Here is a 20000-nt window from a genome sequence, read left to right on the forward strand (position 1 = left end):
CATCTGTTGTTACACAAGTGGGTACCTAATGACAATATATTCTTTCCCATACCGGGAGTTGAACCCTGGCCACCTGGGTGAAAACCAGGAATCCTAACCGCTAGACCATATGGGAAGACACATAGTTAAAACACACATCACAGACAAATCTTTAAATGTTGACATCATGCCTGTTGGATTTAAAAGCTAAATCTTTTTTTTCAGAGATGTCGGGAATGTCCAGATGAAATCCGTCTAAAATGTGTTTGAAGTGAGAACAGCCAGAAGCACTGAAAGGTTTACAGTATCATTCCCAGCTTGATTTCAGTCAATTAAATAAAGTAATGAGCCAGCCAGGAGTCGAACCTAGAATCTTCTGATCCGTAGTCAGACACGTTATCCATTGCGCCACTGGCCCCACGTCTAAGCTGAAGTCAGGTCACAGCTAGACCAGTGTACACAGTCATAGCGTCTGTCAACAACAAGGTTCCTTGGTTTTCTGTTTCAGATGCATATCTTAATTTGATCCTCCTGTTGTTGCATGAATTTTACTGCAGAGCAAGAAATGCAGCCATGAAGTGTATTCAACGTTTAAAAATAATTGTATAATTTGAATCTACATGACATGTCACATTTCCTGTTGCTGAGGGAATATTGTTGTGTTGTGAGAAACTGCTGCATCTGTTGTTACACAAGTGGGTACCTAATGAAAATATATCCTTTCCCATACCGGGAGTTGAACCCAGGCCACCTGGGTGAAAACCAGGAATCCTAACCGCTAGACCATATGGGAAGACACATACTTAAAATACACATCACAGACAAATCTTTAAATGTTGACATTATGCCTGTTTGATTCAAAAAGCTACATCTTTTTTAATAGAGTATCATTCCCTGATGATTTCAGTCAATTAAACAAAGTGATTGAGCCAGCCAGGAGTCGAACCTAGAAAGGTATGACAGTAGTCATTCCCAGCTTATCCATTCAAATCAATCCCAAATCAAAGTATTGTCACATACACATGGTTAGCAGATGTTAATGTGAGTGTAGAAATGCTTGTGCTTCTAGTTCCGACAATGCAGTGATAACCAACCATTTCTAACTAACAATTCCAAAACTACTGTCTTATACACAGTGTAAGGGGATAAGGAACATGTACATAAGGATATATGAATGAGTGATGTACAGAGCAGCATACAAGGATTATCGATTGTTGGTTTGAGATGAGTGTTTAGACAAAGTAAACAAAGTGGCATAGTTAAAGTGGCTTGATACATGTGTTACATAAGGATGCAGAGTACAGTATATACATATGCATATGAGATGAATAATGTAGGGTAAGTAACATTATATAAGGTAGCATTGTTTAAAGTGGCTAGTGATATATTTACATCATTTCCCATCAATTCCCATTATTAAAATGGCTGGAGTTGGGTCAGTGTCAATGACAGTGTGTTGGCAGCAGCCACTCAATGTTAGTGGTGGCTGTTTAACAGTCTGATGGCCTTGAGATAGAAGCTGTTTTTCAGTCTCTCGGTCCCAGCTTTGATGCACCTGTACTGACCTCGCCTTCTGATGATAGCGGGGTGAACAGGCAGTGGTTCAGGTGGTTGAAACTGCTGCATCTGTTGTTACACAAGTGCGTACCTAACGACAAGATATCAGTTTCCCATACCGGGAGTTGAACCCGGAGCCACCTGGGTGAAAACCAGGAATCCTAACCACTAGACCATATGGGAAGACACATACTTAAAATACACATCACAGACAAATCTTTAAATGTTGACATTATGCCTGTTGGATTCAAAAGCTACATCTTTTTTTCTCAGAGATGTTGGGGAATGTCCAGATGAAATCCGTCTAAAATGTGTTTGAAGTGAGAACAGCCAGAAGCACTGAAAGTTATACAGTATCATTCCCAGCTTGATTTCAGTCAATTAAATAAAGTATTGACCCAGCCAGGAGACGAACATAGAATATTCTGATCCGTAGTCAGACACATTATGCATTGCGCCACTGGCCCCACGTCTAAGCTGAAGTCAGGTCACAGCTAGACCAGTGTATTCTTTCTCATACCGGGAATTGAAACCTGGCCACCTGGGTGAAACCAGGAATCCTTACCGCTAGACCATATGGGAAGAAACATACTTAAAATACACATCACAGTCAAATCTTTAAATGTTGACATTATGCCTGTTTGATTTAAAAGCTACATCTTTTTTAATACAGTATCATTCCCTGCTTGATTTCAGTCAATTAAACAAAGTATTGAGACAGCCAGAGTCGAATATAGAATCTTCTGATCCGTAGTCAGACACGTTATCCATTGCGCCAGTGGCCCCACGTCTAAGCTGAATTCAGGTCACAGCTAGACCAGTGTACACAGTCATGCGTTTTCAACAACAAGGTTCCTTGGTTTTCTGTTTCAGATGCATATGTTAATTTGATCCTCCTGTTGTTGCATGAATTTTACTGCAGAGCAAGAAATGCAGCCATGAAGTGTATTCAACGTTTAAAAAGCTTTGTATAATTTGAATCTACATAACAAGTCACATTTCCTGTTGCTGAGGGAATATTGTTGTGTTGTGAGAAACTGCTGCATCTGTTGTTACACAAGTACGTACCTAACGACAATATATTATTTCTCATACCGGGAATTGAAACCTGGCCACCTGGGTGAAAACCAGGAATCCTTACCGCTAGACCATATGGGAAGAAACATACTTAAAATACACATCACAGTCAAATCTTTAAATGTTGACATTATGCCTGTTTGATTTAAAAGCTACATCTTTTTAATAGAGTATCATTCCCTGCTTGATTTCAGTCAATTAAACAAAGTATTGAGACAGCCAGGAGTCGAACCTAGAATCTTCTGATTGTAGTCAGACACGTTATCCATTGCGCCAGTGGCACCACGTCTAAGCTGAAGTCAGGTCACAGCTAGACCAGTGTACACAGTCATAGCGTTTCTCAACAACAAGGTTCCTTGGTTTTCTGTTTCAGATGCATATGTTAATTTGATCCTCCTGTTGTACTTGAATTTTACTGCAGAGCAAGAAATGCAGCCATGAAGTGTATTCAACGTTTAAAAACGTTATATAATATGAATCTACATAACATGTCACATTTCCTGTTGCTGAGTGAATATTGTTGTGTTGTGTGAAAGTACTGCATCTGTTGTTACACAAGTGCGTACCTAATGACAAGTTATTCTTTCCCATACCGGGAGTTGAACCCGGGCCACCTGGGTGAAAACCAGGAATCCTAACCACTAGACCATATGGGAAGACACATACTTAAAATACACATCACAGACAAATCTTTAAATGTTGACATTATACCTGTTGGATTTAAAAGCAACATCTTTTTTTCTCAGAGATGTTGGGGAATGTCCAGATGAAATCCGTCTAAAATGTGTTTGAAGTGACAACAGCCAGAAGCACTGAAAAGTATACAGTATCATTCCCAGCTTGATTTCAGTCAATTAAATAAAGTATTGAGCCAGCCAGGAGTCAAACCTAGAATCTTCTTATCCGTAGTCAGACACGTTATCCATTGCGCCACTGGCCCCACATCTAAACTGAAGTCAGGTCACAGCTAGACCAGTGTACACAGTCATAGCGTCTGTCAACAAAAAGGTTCCTTGGTTTTCTGTTTCAGATGCATATCTTAATTTGATCCTCCTGTTGTTGCATGAATTTTACTGCAGAGCAAGAAATGCAGCCATGAAGTATTATTCAACTTTTATAAAATAATTGTATAATTTGAATCTACATAACATGTCACATTTCCTGTTGCTGAGGGAATATTGTTGTGTTGTGTGAAACTGCTGCATCTGTTGTTACACAAGTGGGTACCTAACGATAAGATGATCTTTACCATACCGGGAGTTGAACCCAGGCCACCTGTGTGAAAACCAGGAATCCTAACCACTAGACCATATGGGAAGACACATACTTAAAATGCACATCACAGACAAATCTTTAAATGTTGACATTATGCCTGTTGGATTTAAAAGCTACATCTTTTTTCTCAGAGATGTTGGGGAATGTCCAGATGAAATCCATCTAAAATGTGTTTGAAGTGAGAACAGCCAGAAGCACTGAAAGGTATACAGTATCATTCCCAGCTTGATTTCAGTCAATTAAATAAAGTATTGAGGCAGCCAGGAGTTGAACCATAGAATCTTCTGATCCGTAGTCAGACACGTTATCCATTGCACCACTGGCCCCACGTCTAAGCTGAAGTCAGGTCACAGCTAGACCAGTGTACACAGTCATAGCGTCTGTCAACAACAAGGTTCCTTGGTTTTCTGTTTCAGATGCATATCTTAATTTGATCCTCCTGTTGTTGCATGAATTTTACTGCAGAGCAAGAAATGCAGCCATGAAGTGTATTCAACGTTTAAAAAGCCATGTATAATTTGAATCTACATAACAAGTCACATTTCCTGTTGCTGAGGGAATATTGTTGTGTTGTGAGAAACTGCTGCATCTGTTGTTACACAAGTACGTACCTAACGACAATATATTCTTTCCCATACCGGGAATTGAAACCTGGCCACCTGGGTGAAAACCAGGAATCCTTACCGCTAGACCATATGGGAAGAAACATACTTAAAATACACATCACAGTCAAATCTTTAAATGTTGACATTATGCCTGTTTGATTTAAAAGCTACATCTTTTTTTTAATACAGTATCATTCCCTGCTTGATTTCAGTCAATTAAACAAAGTATTGAGCCAGCCAGGAGTCGAACCTAGAATCTTCTGATCCGTAGTCAGACACGTTATCCATTGCGCCACTGGCCCCACGTCTAAGCTGAAGTCAGGTCACAGCTAGACCAGTGTACACAGTCATAGCGTCTGTCAACAACAAGGTTCCTTGGTTTTCTGTTTCAGATGCATATCTTAATTTGATCCTCCTGTTGTTGCATGAATTTTACTGCAGAGCAAGAAATGCAGCCATGAAGTGTATTCAACGTTTAAAAATAATTGTATAATTCAAATCTACATGACATGTCACATTTCATGTTGCTGAGGGAATATTGTTGTGTTGTGAGAAACTGCTGCATCTGTTGTTACACAAGTGGGTACCTAATGACAAGATATCCTTTCCCATACCGGGAGTTGAACCCAGGCCACCTGGGTGAAAACCAGGAATCCTAACCGCTAGACCATATGGGAAGACACATACTTAAAATACACATCACAGACAAATCTTTAAATGTTGACATTATGCCTGTTTGATTTAAAAGCTACATCTTTTTTTAATACAGTATCATTCCCTGCTTGATTTCAGTCAATTAAACAAAGTATTGAGCCAGCCAGGAGTCGAACCTAGAATCTTCTGATCCGTAGTCAGACACGTTATCCATTCAAATCAAATCAAATCAAATTTTATTTGTCACATACACATGGTTAGCAGATGTTAATGCGAGTGTAGCGAAATGCTTGTGCTTCTAGTTCCGACAATGCAGTGATAACCAACAAGTAATCTAACTAACAATTCCAAAACTACTGTCTTATACACAGTGTAAGGGGATAAGGAACATGTACATAAGGATATATGAATGAGTGATGGTACAGAGCAGCATACAGTAGATGGTATCGAGTACAGTATATACATATGAGATGAGTGTGTAGACAAAGTAAACAAAGTGGCATAGTTAAAGTGGCTAGTGATACATGTGTTACATAAGGATGCAGTCGATGATGTAGAGTACAGTATATACATATGCATATGAGATGAATAATGTAGGGTAAGTAACATTATATAAGGTAGCATTGTTTAAAGTGGCTAGTGATATATTTACATCATTTCCCATCAATTCCCATTATTAAAATGGCTGGAGTTGGGTCAGTGTCAATGACAGTGTGTTGGCAGCAGCCACTCAATGTTAGTGGTGGCTGTTTAACAGTCTGATGGCCTTGAGATAGAAGCTGTTTTTCAGTCTCTCGGTCCCAGCTTTGATGCACCTGTACTGACCTCGCCTTCTGGATGATAGCAGGGTGAACAGGCAGTGGTTCAGGTGGTTGAAACTGCTGCATCTGTTGATACTTTAAGGGGTTCCTGTAACAACAAGATATCCTTTCCCATACCGGGAGTTGAACCCGGGCCACCTGGGTGAAAACCAGGAATCCTAACCGCTAGACCATATGGGAAGACACATACTTAAAATACACATCACAGACAAATCTTTAAATGTTGACATTATGCCTGTTGGATTCAAAGCTACATCTTTTTCTCAGAGATGTTGGGGAATGTCCAGATGAATTTCTAAAAGTGTTTGAAGTGTTGAACAGCCAGAAGCACTGAAAGTTATACAGTATCATTCCCAGCTTGATTTCAGTCAATTAAATAAAGTATTGACCCAGCCAGGAGAAAACATAGAATATTCTGATCCGTAGTCAGACACATTATGATTGCGCCACTGGCCCCACGTCTAAGCTGAAGTCAGGTCAGCTAGACCAGTGTATTAAAAAAAAAGTTTTCATACCGGGATTGTGGCCACCTGGGTGAAAACCAGGAATCCTTACCGCTAGACCATATGGGAAGACACATACTTAAAATACATCTCACAGTTTTCTTTAAATGTTGACATTATGCCTGTTTGATTTAAAAGCACATCTTTTTTAATACAGTATCATTCCCTGCTTGATTTCAGTCAATTAAACAAAGTATTGAGACAGCCAGGAGTCGAACCTAGAATCTTCTGATCCGTAGTCAGACACGTTATCCATTGCGCCACTGGCCCCACGTCTAAGCTGAAGTCAGGTCACAGCTAGACCAGTGTACACAGTCATAGCGTCTGTCAACAACAAGGTTCCTTGGTTTTCTGTTTCAGATGCATATGTTAATTTGATCCTCCTGTTGTTGCATGAATTTTACTGCAGAGCAAGAAATGCAGCCATGAAGTGTATTCAACGTTTAAAAAATTTGTATAATTTGAATCTACATAACATGTCACATTTCCTGTTGCTGAGGGAATATTGTTGTGTTGTGAGAAACTGCTGCATCTGTTGTTACACAAGTGGGTACCTAACGACAAATATATTCTTTCCCATACCGGGAGTTGAACCCGGGCCACCTGGGTGAAAACCAGGAATCCTAACCGCTAGACCATATGGGAAGACACATACTTAAAATACACATCACAGACAAATCTTTAAATGTTGACATTATGCCTGTTGGATTTAAAAGCTACATCTTTTTTTCTCAGAGATGTTGGGGAATGTCCAGATGAAATCAGTCTAAAATGTGTTTGAAGTGAGAACAGCCAGAAGCACTGAAAGGTATACAGTATCATTCCCAGCTTGATTTCAGTCAATTAAATAAAGTATTGAGCCAGCCAGGAGTCAAACCTAGAATCTTCTGATCCGTAGTCAGACACGTTATCCATTGCGCCACTGGCCCCACGTCTAAGCTGAAGTCAGGTCACAGCTAGACCAGTGTACACAGTCATAGCGTCTGTCAACAACAAGGTTCCTTGGTTTTCTGTTTCAGATGCATATCTTAATTTGATCCTCCTGTTGTTGCATGAATTTTACTGCAGAGCAAGAAATGCAGCCATGAAGTGTATTCAACGTTTAAAAAGCCTTGTATAATTTGAATCTACATAACATGTCACATTTCCTGTTGCTGAGGGAATATTGTTGTGTTGTGTGAAACTGCTGCATCTGTTGTTACACAAGTGGGTACCTAACGAAAAGATATTCTTTCCCATACCGGGAGTTGAACCCAGGCCACCTGGGTGAAAACCAGGAATCCTAACCGCTAGACCATATGGGAAAACACATACTTACTCCTTGACAAATCTTTAAATGGTTTCAGATGCACTTGATTTGATCCTCCTGTTGTTGCATGAATTTTACTGCAGAGCAAGAAATGCAGCCATGAAGTACACAGTCATATTCAACGTTTAAAATGCTTTGTATAATTTGACATAACATGTCTACATTTCCTGTTGCTGAGGGAATATTGTTGTGTTGTGAGAAACTGCTGCATCTGTTGTTACACAGGAGTGCGTACCTAATGACAATTATTCTTTCCCATACCGGGAGTTATGGCCACCTGGGTGAAAACCAGGAATCCTAAGCTAGACCATATGGGAAGACACATACTTAAAATACACATCACAGACAAATCTTTAAATGTTGACATTATGCCTGTTGGATTCAAAAACTACATCTTTTTTTCTCAGAGATGTTGGGGAATGTCCAGATGAAATCCGTCTAAAATGTGTTTGAAGTGAGAACAGCCAGAAGCACTGAAAGGTATACAGTATCATTCCCAGCTTGATTTCAGTCAATTAAATAAAGTATTGAGCCAGCCAGGAGTCGAACCTAGAATCTTCTGATCCGTAGTCAGACACGTTATCCATTGCGCCACTGGCCCCACGTCTAAGCTGAAGTCAGGTCACAGCTAGACCAGTGTACACAGTCATGGCGTCTGTCAACAACAAGGTTCCTTGGTTTTCTGTTTCAGATGCATATCTTAATTTGATCCTCCTGTTGTTGCATGAATTTTACTGCAGAGCAAGAAATGCAGCCATGAAGTGTATTCAACGTTTAAAAAGCATTGTATAATTTGAATCTACATAACAAGTCACATTTCCTGTTGCTGAGGGAATATTGTTGTGTTGTGAGAAACTGCTGCATCTGTTGTTACACAAGTGGGTACCTAACGAAAATATATTCTTTCCCATACAGGGAGTTGAACCCGGGCCACCTGGGTGAAAACCAGGAATCCTAACCGCTAGACCATATGGGAAGACACATACTTAAAATACACATCACAGACAAATCTTTAAATGTTGACATTATGCCTGTTTGATTTAAAAGCTACATCTTTTTTTCTCAGAGATGTTGGGGAATGTCCAGATGAAATTTGTTTTGAAGTGAGAACAGCCAGAAGCAGAAAGGTATACAGTATCATTCCCTGCTTGATTTCAGTCAATTAAACAAAGTATTGAGCCAGCCAGGAGTCGAACCTAGAATCTTCTGATCCGTAGTCAGACACGTTATCCATTGCGCCACTGGCCCAAATCAAATCTAAGCTGAAGTCAGGTCACAGCTAGACAGTGTACACAGTCATGAGCGTCTGTCAGCAACAAGGTTCCTTGGTTTTCTGTTTCAGATGCATATCTTAATTTGATCCTCCTGTTGTTGCATGAATTTTACTGCAGAGCAAGAAATGCAGCCATGAAGTGTATTCAACGTTTAAAAAGCTTTGTATAATTTGAATATACATAACATGTCACATTTCCTGTTGCTGAGGGAATATTGTTGTGTTGTGCCAGAAACTGCTGCATCTGTTGTTACCAAGTAGTAACTAACGACAAGATATTCTTTCCCATACCGGGAGTTGAAGTCAGGCCACCTGGGTGAAAACCAGAATCCATACTTAACAGGTTTTCTGTTTCAGTTCTTTGGTTTTCTGTTTCAGATGATAAATTTGATCCTCCTGTTGTTGCATGAATTAAAGAAATGCAGCCATGAAGTGTATTCAACGTTTAAAAAGCTTTGTATAATTTGAATCTACATAACAAGTCACATTTCCTGTTGCTGAGGGAATACAGAAACTGCTGCATCTGTTGTTACACAAGTGGGTAATATTCTTTCCCATACCGGGAGTTGAACTGAGGCCACCTGGGTGAAAACCAGGAATCCTAACCGCTAGACCATATGGGAAGACACATACTTAAAATACACATCACAGACAAATCTTTAAATGTTGACATTATGCCTGTTGGATTCACAATCATCTTTTTTTCTCAGAGATGTTGGGGAATGTCCAGATGAAATCTGTCTAAAATGTGTTTGAAGTGAGAACAGCCAGAAGCACTGAAAGGTATACAGTATCATTCCCAGCTTGATTTCAGTCAATTAAATAAAGTATTGAGCCAGCCAGGAGTCGAACCTAGAATCTTCTGATCCGTAGTCAGACACGTTATCCATTGCGCCACTGGCCCCACATCTAAGCTGAAGTCAGGTCACAGCTAGAACAGTGTACACAGTCATGGCGTCTGTCAACAACAAGGTTCCTTGGTTTTCTGTTTCAGATGCATATCTTAATTTGATCCTCCTGTTGTTGCATGAATTTTACTGCAGAGCAAGAAATGCAGCCATGAAGTGTATTCAACGTTTAAAAAACATTATATAATATGAATCTACATAACAAGTCACATTTCCTGTTGCTGAGGGAATATTGTTGTGTTGTGAGAAACTGCTGCATCTGTTGTTACACAAGTGGGTACCTAACGAAAATATATTCTTTCCCATACAGGGAGTTGAACCCGGGCCACCTGGGTGAAAACAAGGAATCCTAACCACTAGACCATATGGGAAGACACATACTTAAAATACACATCACAGACAAATCTTTAAATGTTGACATTATGCCTGTTTGATTTAAAAGCTACATCTTTTTTTAATACAGTATAATTCCCTGCTTGATTTCAGTCAATTAAACAAAGTATTGAGCCAGCCAGGAGTCGAACCTAGAATCTTTTGATCCGTAGTCAGACACGTTATCCATTCAAATCAAATCAAATCAAATGTTATTCGTCACATACACATGGTTAGCAGATGTTAATGAGAGTGTAGCGAAATGCTTGTGCTTCTAGTTCCGACAATGCAGTGATAACCAACAAGTAATCTAACTAACAATTCCAAAACTATGAAATCTGTCTAAAATGTGTTTGAAGTGAGAACAGCCAGAAGCACTGAAAGGTATACAGTATCATTCCCAGCTTGATTTCAGTCAATTAAATAAAGTATTGAGCCAGCCAGGAGTCGAACCTAGAATCTTCTGATCCGTAGTCAGACACGTTATCCATTGCGCCACTGGCCCCACGTCTAAGCTGAAGTCAGGTCACAGCTAGAACAGTGTACACAGTCATGGCGTCTGTCAGCAAAAAGGTTCCTTGGTTTTCTGTTTCAGATGCATATCTTAATTTGATCCTCCTGGTGTTGCATGAATTTTACTGCAGAGAAATAAATGCAGCAATGAAGTGTATTCAACGTTTAAAAAGCTTTGTATAATTTGAATCTACATAACAAGTCACTTTTCCTGTTGGAATATTGTTGTGTTGTTAGAAAGTACTGCATCTGTTGTTACACAAGTGTGTACCTAATGACAAGTTATTCTTTCCCATACCGGGAGTTGAACACGGGCCACCTGGGTGAAAACCAGGGATCCTAACCGCTAGACCATATGGGAAGACAAAACTTAAAATACACATCACAGACAAATCTTTAAATGTTGACATTATGCCTGTTGGATTTAAAAGCTACATCTTTTTTTTCTCAGAGATGTTGGGGAATGTCCAGATGAAATCTGTCTAAAGTGTGTTTGAAGTGAGAACAGCCAGAAGCACTGAAAGGTATACAGTATCATTCCCTGCTTGATTTCAGTCAATTAAACAAAGTATTGAACCAGCCAGGAGTCGAACCTAGAATCTTCTGATTCATAGTCAGACACGTTATCCAATGCTCCACTGGCCCCACGTCTAAGCTGAAGTCAGGTCAAAGCTAGACCAGTTTACACAGTCATGGCGTCTGTCAACAACAAGGTTCCTTGGTTTTCTGTTTCAGATGCATATCTTAATTTGATCCTCCTGTTGTTGCATGAATTTTACTGCAGAGCAAGAAATGCAGCCATGAAGTGTATTCAACGTTTAAAAAGCCTTGTAGTATAATTTGAATCTACACGACATGTCACATTTCCTGTTGCTGAGGGAATATTGTTTTGTGAAACTGCTGCATCTGTTGTTACACAAGTGCGTACCTAACGACAAGTTATTCTTTCTTATACCGGGAGTTGAACCTACGCCACCTGGGTGAAAACCAGGAATCCTATTCAACGTTTAAAAACCCTTGTATAATTTGAATCTACATAACATTTAACATTTCCTGTTGCTGAGGGAATACTGTTGTGTTATGTGACCACTGCAATTTGATCCTCCTGTTGTTGCATGAATTTTACTGCAGAGCAAGAAATGCAACCATTAAGTAAATTCAACGTTTAAAAAGCCTTGTATAATTTGAATCTACATAACTTGTCACATTTCCTGTTGCTGAGGGAATATTGTTGTGTTGTGAGAAACTGCTGCATCTGTTGTTACACAAGTGGGTACCTTACGAAAAGATATTGTTTCCCATACCACCTGGGTGAAAACCAGGAATCCTAACCGCTAGACCATATGGGAAGACACATAATTAAAATACACATCACAGACAAATCTTTAAATGTTGACATCATGCCTGTTGGATTTAAAAGCGACATCTTTTTTTCTCAGAGATGTTGGGGAATGTCCAGATGAAATCTGTCTAAAATGTTTTTGAAGTGAGAACAGCCAGAAGCACTGAAAGGTATACAGTATCATTCCCAGCTTGATTTCAGTCAATTAAACAAAGTATTGAGCCAGCCAGGAGTCAAACCTAGAATCTTCTGATCCGTAGTCAGACATGTTATCCATTGCGACACTGGCCCAAAGTCTAAGCTGAAGTCAGGTCACAGCTAGACCAGTGTACACAGTCATAGCGTCTGTCAAAAACAAGGTTCCTTGGTTTTCATTTTCAGATGCATATCTTAATTTGATCCTCCTGTTGTTGCATGAATTTTACTGCAGAGCAAGAAATGCAGCCATGAAGCGTATTCAACGTTTAAAAAGCCTTGTATAATTTGAATATACATGACATGTCACATTTCCTGTTGCTGAGGGAATATTGTTTTGTGAAACTGCTGCATCTGTTGTTACACAAGTGTGTACCTAACGACAAGTTATTCTTTCTTATACCGGGAGTTGAACCTAGGCCACCTGGGTTGAATCCTATTCAACGTTTAAAAACCCTTGTATAATTTGAATCTACATAAAGTTTAACATTTCCTGTTGCTGAGGGAATACTGTCATGTTGTGAGAAACTGCTGCATCTTTTGTTACAAGTGAGTACCTGACGACAAGATATTCTTCCCCATACCGGGAGTCGAACCCCGGCCACCTGGGTGAAAACCATGAATCCTAACCACTAGACCATATGGGAAGACACATAATTAAAATACACATCACAGACAAATCTTTAAATGTTGACATTATGCCTGTTGGATTCAAAAGCTACATTTTTTTTCTCAGAGGTGATGGGGAATGTCCAGATGAAATCCGTCTAAAATGTGTTTGAAGTGAGAACAGCCAGAAGCACTGAAAGGTATACAGTATCATTCCCAGCTTGATTTCAGTCAATTAAACAAATTATTGAGCAAGCCAGGAGTCGAACCTAGAATCTTCTGATTCATAGTCAGACACGTTATCCATAGCACCACTGGCCCTACATCTAAGCTTAAGTCAGGTCACAGCTAGACCAGTGTACACAGTCATAGTGTCTGTCAACAACAAGGTTCCTTGGTTTTCTGTTTCAGATGCATATCTTAATTTGATCCTCCTGTTGTTGCATGAATTTTACTGCAGAGCAAGAAATCCAGCCATGAAGTTTATTCAACGTTTAAAAAGCTTTGTATAATTTCAATATACATAACATGTCACATTTCCTGTTGCTGAGGGAATATTGTTGTGTTGTGTGAAACTGCTGCATCTGTTGTTACACAAGTGGGTACCTAACGAAAAGATATTCTTTCCCATACCGGGAGTTGAACCTAGGCCACCTGGGTGAAAACCAGGAATCCTAACCGCTAGACCATATGGGAAGACACATACTTAAAATACACATCACAGACAAATCTTTAAATGTTGACATTATGCCTGTTGGATTCAAAAACTACATCTTTTTTTCTCAGAGATGTTGGGGAATGTCCAGATGAAATCCATCTAAAATGTGTTTAAAGTGAGAACAGCCAGAAACACTGAAAGGTATACAGTATCATTCCCAGCTTGATTTCAGTCAATTAAATAAAGTATTGAGCCAGCCAGGAGTAAAACCTAGAATCTTCTGATCCGTAGTCAGACACGTTATCCATTTCACCACTGGCCCAACGTCTAAGCTAAAGTCAGGTCACAGCTAGACCAGTGTTCACAGTCATGGCGTCTGTCAACAACAAGGTTCCTTGGTTTTCTGTTTCAGATGCATATCTTAATTTGATCCTCCTGTTGTTGCATGAATTTTACTGCAGAGCAAGAAATGCAGCCATGAAGTCTATTCAACGTTTAAAAAGCATTGTATAATTTGAATCTACATAACATGTCACATTTCCTGTTGCTGAGGGAATATTGTTGTGTTGTGAGAAACTGCTGCATCTGTTGTTACACAAGTGGGTACCTAACGAAAATATATTGTTTCCATACCGGCAGTTGAACCTAGTCTACCTGGGTGAAAACCAGGAATCCTAACCGCTAGACCATATGGGAAGACACATACTATATATGAATGAGTGATGGTACAGAGCAGCATACAGTAGATGGTATCGAGTACAGTATATACATATGAGATGAGTGTGTAGACAAAGTAAACAAAGTGGCATAGTTAAAGTGGCTAGTGATACATGTGTTACATAAGGATGCAGTCGATGATGTAGAGTACAGTATATACATATGCATATGAGATGAATAATGTAGGGTAAGTAACATTATATAAGGTAGCATTGTTTAAAGTGGCTAGCGATATATTTACATCATTTCCCATCAATTCCCATTATTAAAATGGCTGGAGTTGGGTCAGTGTCAATGACAGTGTGTTGGCAGCAGCCACTCAATGTTAGTGGTGGCTGTTTAACAGTCTGATGGCCTTGAGATAGAAGCTGTTTTTCAGTCTCTCGGTCCCAGCTTTGATGCACCTGTACTGACCTCGCCTTCTGGATGATAGCGGGGTGAACAGGCAGTGGTTCGGGTGGTTGATGTCCTTGATGATCTTTATGGGCTTCCTGTAACAACGGGTGGTGTAGGTGTCCTGGAGGGCAGGTAGTTTGCCCCCGGTGATGCGTTGTGCAGTCCTCACTACCCTCTGGAGAGCCTTACGGTTGAGGGCGGAGCAGTTGCCGTACCAGGCGGTGATACAGCCCGCCAGGATGCTCTCGATTGTGCATCTGTAGAAGTTTGTGAGTGCTTTTGCTGACAAGCCGAATTTCTTCAGCCTCCTGAGGTTGAATAGGCGCTGCTGCGCCTTCTTCACGACGCTGTCAGTGTGAGTGGACCAATTCAGTTTGTCTGTGATGTGTATGCCGAGGAACTTAAAACTAGCTACCCTCTCCACTACTGTTCCATCGATGTGGATAGGGGTGTTCCCTCTGGTGTTTCCTGAAGTCCACAATCATCTCCTTAGTTTTGTTGACGTTGAGTGTGAGGTTATTTTCCTGACACCACACTCCGAGGGCCCTCCCTCCTCCCTGTAGGCCGTCTCGTCGTTGTTGGTAATCAAGCCTACCACTGTTGTGTCGTCCGCAAACTTGATGATTGAGTTGGAGGCGTGCGTGGCCACGCAGTCGGGTGAACAGGGAGTACAGGAGAGGGCTCAGAACGCACCCTTGTGGGGCCCCGTGTTGAGGATCAGCGGGGAGGAGATGTTGTTGCCTACCCTCACTGGCACCACGTCTAAGCTGAAGTCAGGTCACAGCTAGACAAATGTACACAGTCATAGCGTCTGTCAACAACAAGGTTCCTTGGTTTTCTGTTTCAGATGCATATCTTAATTTGATCCTCCTGTTGTTGCATGAATTTTACTGCAGAGCAAGAAATGCAGCCATGAAGTGTATTCATCGTTTAAAAAGCCTTGTATAATTTGAATCTACATGACATGTCACATTTGCTGTTGCTGAGGGAATATTGTTGTGTTTTGTGAAACTGCTGAATCTGTTGTTACACAAGTGCGTACCTAATGACAAGTTATCTTTCCCATACCGGAGTTGAACACGGGCCACCTGGGTGAAAACCAGGAATCCTAACCGCTAGACCATATGGGAAGACAAATACTTAAAATACACATCACAGACAAATCTTTAAATGTTGACATTATGCCTGTTGGATTCAAAAACTACATATTTTTTTCTCAGAGATGTTGGGGAATGTCCAGATGAAATCCGTCTAAAATGTGTTTAAAGTGAGAACAGCCAGAAGCACTGAAAGGTATACAGTATCATTCCCAGCTTGATTTCAGTCAATTAAATAAAGTATTGAGCCAGCCAGGAGTTGAACCTAGAATCTTCTGATCCGTAGTCAGACACGTTATCCATTGCGCCACTGGCCCCACATCTAAACTGAAGTCAGATCACAGCTAGACCAGTGTACACAGTCATGGCGTCTGTCAACATCAAGGTTCCTTGGTTTTCTGTTTCAGATGCATATCTTAATTTGATCCTCCTGTTGTTGCATGAATTTTACTGCAGAGCAAGAAATGCAGCCATGAAGTGTATTCAACGTTTAAAAAGCCTTATATAATTTGAATCTACATAACAAGTCACATTTCCTGTTGCTGAGGGAATATTGTTGTGTTGTGAGAAACTGCTGCATCTGTTGTTACACAAGTGCGTACCTAACGACAAGATATTCTTTCCCATACCGGGAGTTGAACCCAGGCCACCTGGGTGAAAACCAGGAATCCTAACTGCTAGACCATATGGGAAGACACATACTTAAAATACACATCACAGACAAATCTTTAAATGTTGACATTATGCCTGTTGGATTTAAAAGCATCTGTTGTTACACAAGTGGATACCCTCGAAAATATATTCTTTCCCATACCAGAGTTGAATGCCACCTGGGTGAAAAACAGGAATCCTAACCGCTAGACCATACGGGAAGACACATACTTAAAATTCACATCACAGACAAGTCTTTAAATGTTAACATTATGCCTGTTGGATTTAAAAGCTACATCTTTTTTCTCAGAGATGTTGGGGAATGTCCAGATGAAATCCGTCTAAAATGTGTTTGAAGTGAGAACAGCCAGAAGCACTGAAAGGTATACAGTATCATTCCCAGCTTGATTTCAGTCAATTAAACAAAGTATTGAGCCAGCCAGGAGTCGAACCTAGAATCTTCTGAATCATAGTCAGACACGTTATCCATTGCGCCACTGGCCCCAGATCTAAGCTGAAGTCAGGTCACAGCTAGACCAGTGTACACAGTCATAGCGTCTGTCAACAACAAGTTTCCTTGGTTTTCTGTTTCAGATGCATATCTTAATTTGATCCTCCTGTTGTTGCATGAATTTTACTGCAGAGCAAGAAATGCAGCCATGAAGTGTATTCAACGTTTAAAAAGACTTGTATAATTTGAATCTACATAACATGTCACATTTCCTGTTGCTGAGGGAATATTGTTGTGTTGTGAGAAACTGCTGCATCTGTTGTTACACAAGTGGGTACCTAACGACAAGATATTCTTTCCCATACCAGGAGTTGAACCCGGGCCACCTGGGTGAAAACCAGGAATCCTAACCGCTAGACCATATGGGAAGACACAAACTTAAAATACACATCACAGACAAATCTTTAAATGTTGACATTATGCCTGTTGGATTCAAAAACTACATCTTTTTTTCTCAGAGATGTTGGGGAATGTCCAGATGAAATCCGTCTAAAATGTGTTTGAAGTGAGAACAGCCAGAAGCACTGAAAGGTATACAGTATCATTCCCAGCTTGATTTCAGTCAATTAAATAAAGTATTGAGCCAGCCAGGAGTCGAACCTAGAATCTTCTGATCCGTAGTCAGACACGTTATCCATTGCGCCACTGGCCCCACGTCTAAGCTGAAGTCAGGTCACAGCTAGAACAGTGTACACAGTCATGGCGTCTGTCAACAAAAAGGTTCCTTGGTTTTCTGTTTCAGATGCATATGTTAATTTGATCCTCCTGTTGTTGCATGAATTTTACTGCAGAGCAAGAAATGCAGCCATGAAGTGTATTCAACGTTTAAAAAGCCTTGTATAATTTGAATCTACATAACAAGTCACATTTCCTGTTGCTGAGGGAATATTGTTGTGTTGTGAGAAACTGCTGCATCTGTTGTTACACAAGTGGGTACCTAAAGAAAATATATTCTTTCCCATACCGGGAGTTGAACCCGGCCACCTGGGTGAAAACCAGGAATCCTAACCGCTAGACCATATGGGAAGACACATACTTAAAATACACATCACAGACAAATCTTTAAATGTTGACATCATGCCTGTTGGATTTAAAAGCTACATATTTTTTTCTCAGAGATGTTGGGGAATGTCCAGATGAAATACGTGTAAAATGTGTTTGAAGTGAGAACAGCCAGAAGCACTGAAAGGTATACAGTATCATTCACAGCTTGATTTCAGTCAATTAAAAAATATTGAGCCAGCCAGGAGTCAAACCTAGAATCTTCTGATCTGTAGTCAGACACGTTATCCATTGTGCCACTGGCCCCACGTCTAAGCTGAAGTCAGGTCACAGCTAGACCAGTGTACACAGTCACAGCGTCTGTCAAAAACAAGGTTCCGGTTTTCTGTTTCAGATGCATATCTTAATTTGATCCTCCTGTTGTTGCATGAATTTTACTGCAGAGCAAGAAATGCAGCCATGAAGTGTATTCAACGTTTAAAAGCCTTGTATAATTTGAATCTACATAACATGTCACATTTCCTGTTGCTGAGGGAATATTGTTGTGTTGTGTGAAACTGCTGCATCTGTTGTTACACAAGTGCGTACCTAACGACAAGATATTCTTTCTCATACCGTGAGTTGAACCTGGGCCACCTGGGTGAAAACCAGGAATCCTAACCGCTAGACCATATGGGAAGACACATACTTAAAATACACATCACAGACAAATCTTTAAATGTTGACATTATGCCTGTTGGATTTAAAACTACATCTTTTTTTCTCAGAGATGTTGGGGAATGTCCAGATGAAATCTGTCTAAAATGTGTTTGAAGTGAGAACAGCCAGAAGCACTGAAAGGTATACAGTATCATTCCCAGCTTGATTTCAGTCAATTAAATAAAGTATTGAGCCAGCCAGGAGTCGAACCTAGAATCTTCTGATCCGTAGTCAGACACGTTATCCATTGCGCCACTGGCCCCACGTCTAAGCTGAAGTCAGGTCACAGCTAGACCAGTGTACACAGTCATGGCGTCTGTCAACAACAAGGTTCCTTGGTTTTCTGTTTCAGATGCATATCTTAATTTGATCCTCCTGTTGTTGCATGAATTTTACTGCAGAGCAAGAAATGCAGCCATGAAGTGTATTCAACGTTTAAAAAGCCATGTATAATTTGAATCTACATAACAAGTCACATTTCCTGTTGCTGAGGGAATATTGTTGTGTTGTGAGAAACTGCTGCATCTGTTGTTACACAAGTACGTACCTAACGACAATATATTCTTTCCCATACCGGGAATTGAAACCTGGCCACCTGGGTGAAAACCAGGAATCCTTACCGCTAGACCATATGGGAAGAAACATACTTAAAATACACATCACAGTCAAATCTTTAAATGTTGACATTATGCCTGTATACAGTATCATTCCCAGCTTGATTTCAGTCAATTAAATAAAGTATTGAGCCAGCCAGGAGTCGAACCTAGAATCTTCTGATCCGTAGTCAGACACGTTATCCATTTCACCACTGGCACCACGTCTAAGCTGAAATCAGGTCACAGCTAGACCAGTGTACACAGTCATGGCATCTGTCAAAAACAAGGTTCCTTGGTTTTCTGTTTCAGATGCATATCTTAATTTGATCCTCCTGTTGTTGCATGAATTTTACTGCAGAGCAAGAAATGCAGCCATGAAGTGTATTCATCGTTTAAAAAGCCTTGTATAATTTGAATCTACATGACATGTCACATTTGCTGTTGCTGAGGGAATACTGTTTTGTGAAACTGCTGAATCTGTTGTTACACAAGTGCGTACCTAACGATGAGTTATTCTTTCCCATACCAGGAGTTGAACCCGGGACACCTGGGTGAAAACCAGGAATCCTAACCGCTAGACCATGTGTATTTTAAGTATGTGTCTTCCCATATGGTCAAAGCGGTTAATTGTTGACACCACACTGAGGGCCCTCACCTCCTCCCTGTTTTTTCTCAGTCGTT

General features: G+C 40.3%; 13 non-coding genes across 13 annotated transcripts; all 13 read right to left on the minus strand.

Annotated features, from left to right (window-relative positions):
- Positions 1-324: 324 nt before the first annotated feature.
- Positions 325-397, minus strand: trnar-acg. The gene has a single exon. It is a non-coding gene; the product is annotated as a tRNA-Arg (tRNA).
- Positions 398-1646: 1249 nt separating this feature from the next.
- On the minus strand, positions 1647-1719 carry trnae-uuc. Its single transcript has one exon. It is a non-coding gene; the product is annotated as a tRNA-Glu (tRNA).
- A 1478-nt stretch (positions 1720-3197) lies between these two features.
- trnae-uuc lies at positions 3198-3269 on the minus strand. The gene has a single exon. It is a non-coding gene; the product is annotated as a tRNA-Glu (tRNA).
- A 1453-nt stretch (positions 3270-4722) lies between these two features.
- trnar-acg lies at positions 4723-4795 on the minus strand. The gene has a single exon. It is a non-coding gene; the product is annotated as a tRNA-Arg (tRNA).
- Positions 4796-6076: 1281 nt separating this feature from the next.
- On the minus strand, positions 6077-6148 carry trnae-uuc. The gene has a single exon. It is a non-coding gene; the product is annotated as a tRNA-Glu (tRNA).
- An 896-nt stretch (positions 6149-7044) lies between these two features.
- Positions 7045-7116, minus strand: trnae-uuc. The gene has a single exon. It is a non-coding gene; the product is annotated as a tRNA-Glu (tRNA).
- Positions 7117-8308: 1192 nt separating this feature from the next.
- Positions 8309-8381, minus strand: trnar-acg. Its single transcript has one exon. It is a non-coding gene; the product is annotated as a tRNA-Arg (tRNA).
- A 574-nt stretch (positions 8382-8955) lies between these two features.
- trnar-acg lies at positions 8956-9028 on the minus strand. Its single transcript has one exon. It is a non-coding gene; the product is annotated as a tRNA-Arg (tRNA).
- An 856-nt stretch (positions 9029-9884) lies between these two features.
- Positions 9885-9957, minus strand: trnar-acg. Its single transcript has one exon. It is a non-coding gene; the product is annotated as a tRNA-Arg (tRNA).
- An 808-nt stretch (positions 9958-10765) lies between these two features.
- On the minus strand, positions 10766-10838 carry trnar-acg. The gene has a single exon. It is a non-coding gene; the product is annotated as a tRNA-Arg (tRNA).
- Positions 10839-16942: 6104 nt separating this feature from the next.
- trnah-aug lies at positions 16943-17015 on the minus strand. Its single transcript has one exon. It is a non-coding gene; the product is annotated as a tRNA-His (tRNA).
- A 586-nt stretch (positions 17016-17601) lies between these two features.
- On the minus strand, positions 17602-17674 carry trnar-acg. The gene has a single exon. It is a non-coding gene; the product is annotated as a tRNA-Arg (tRNA).
- Positions 17675-18912: 1238 nt separating this feature from the next.
- trnar-acg lies at positions 18913-18985 on the minus strand. Its single transcript has one exon. It is a non-coding gene; the product is annotated as a tRNA-Arg (tRNA).
- Between the last annotated feature and the right edge of the window lie 1015 nt (positions 18986-20000).

Source organism: Oncorhynchus gorbuscha, unplaced genomic scaffold (assembly GCF_021184085.1).
Source record: "Oncorhynchus gorbuscha isolate QuinsamMale2020 ecotype Even-year unplaced genomic scaffold, OgorEven_v1.0 Un_scaffold_1671, whole genome shotgun sequence".
NCBI classification, from domain to species: Eukaryota; Metazoa; Chordata; class Actinopteri; order Salmoniformes; family Salmonidae; genus Oncorhynchus; species Oncorhynchus gorbuscha.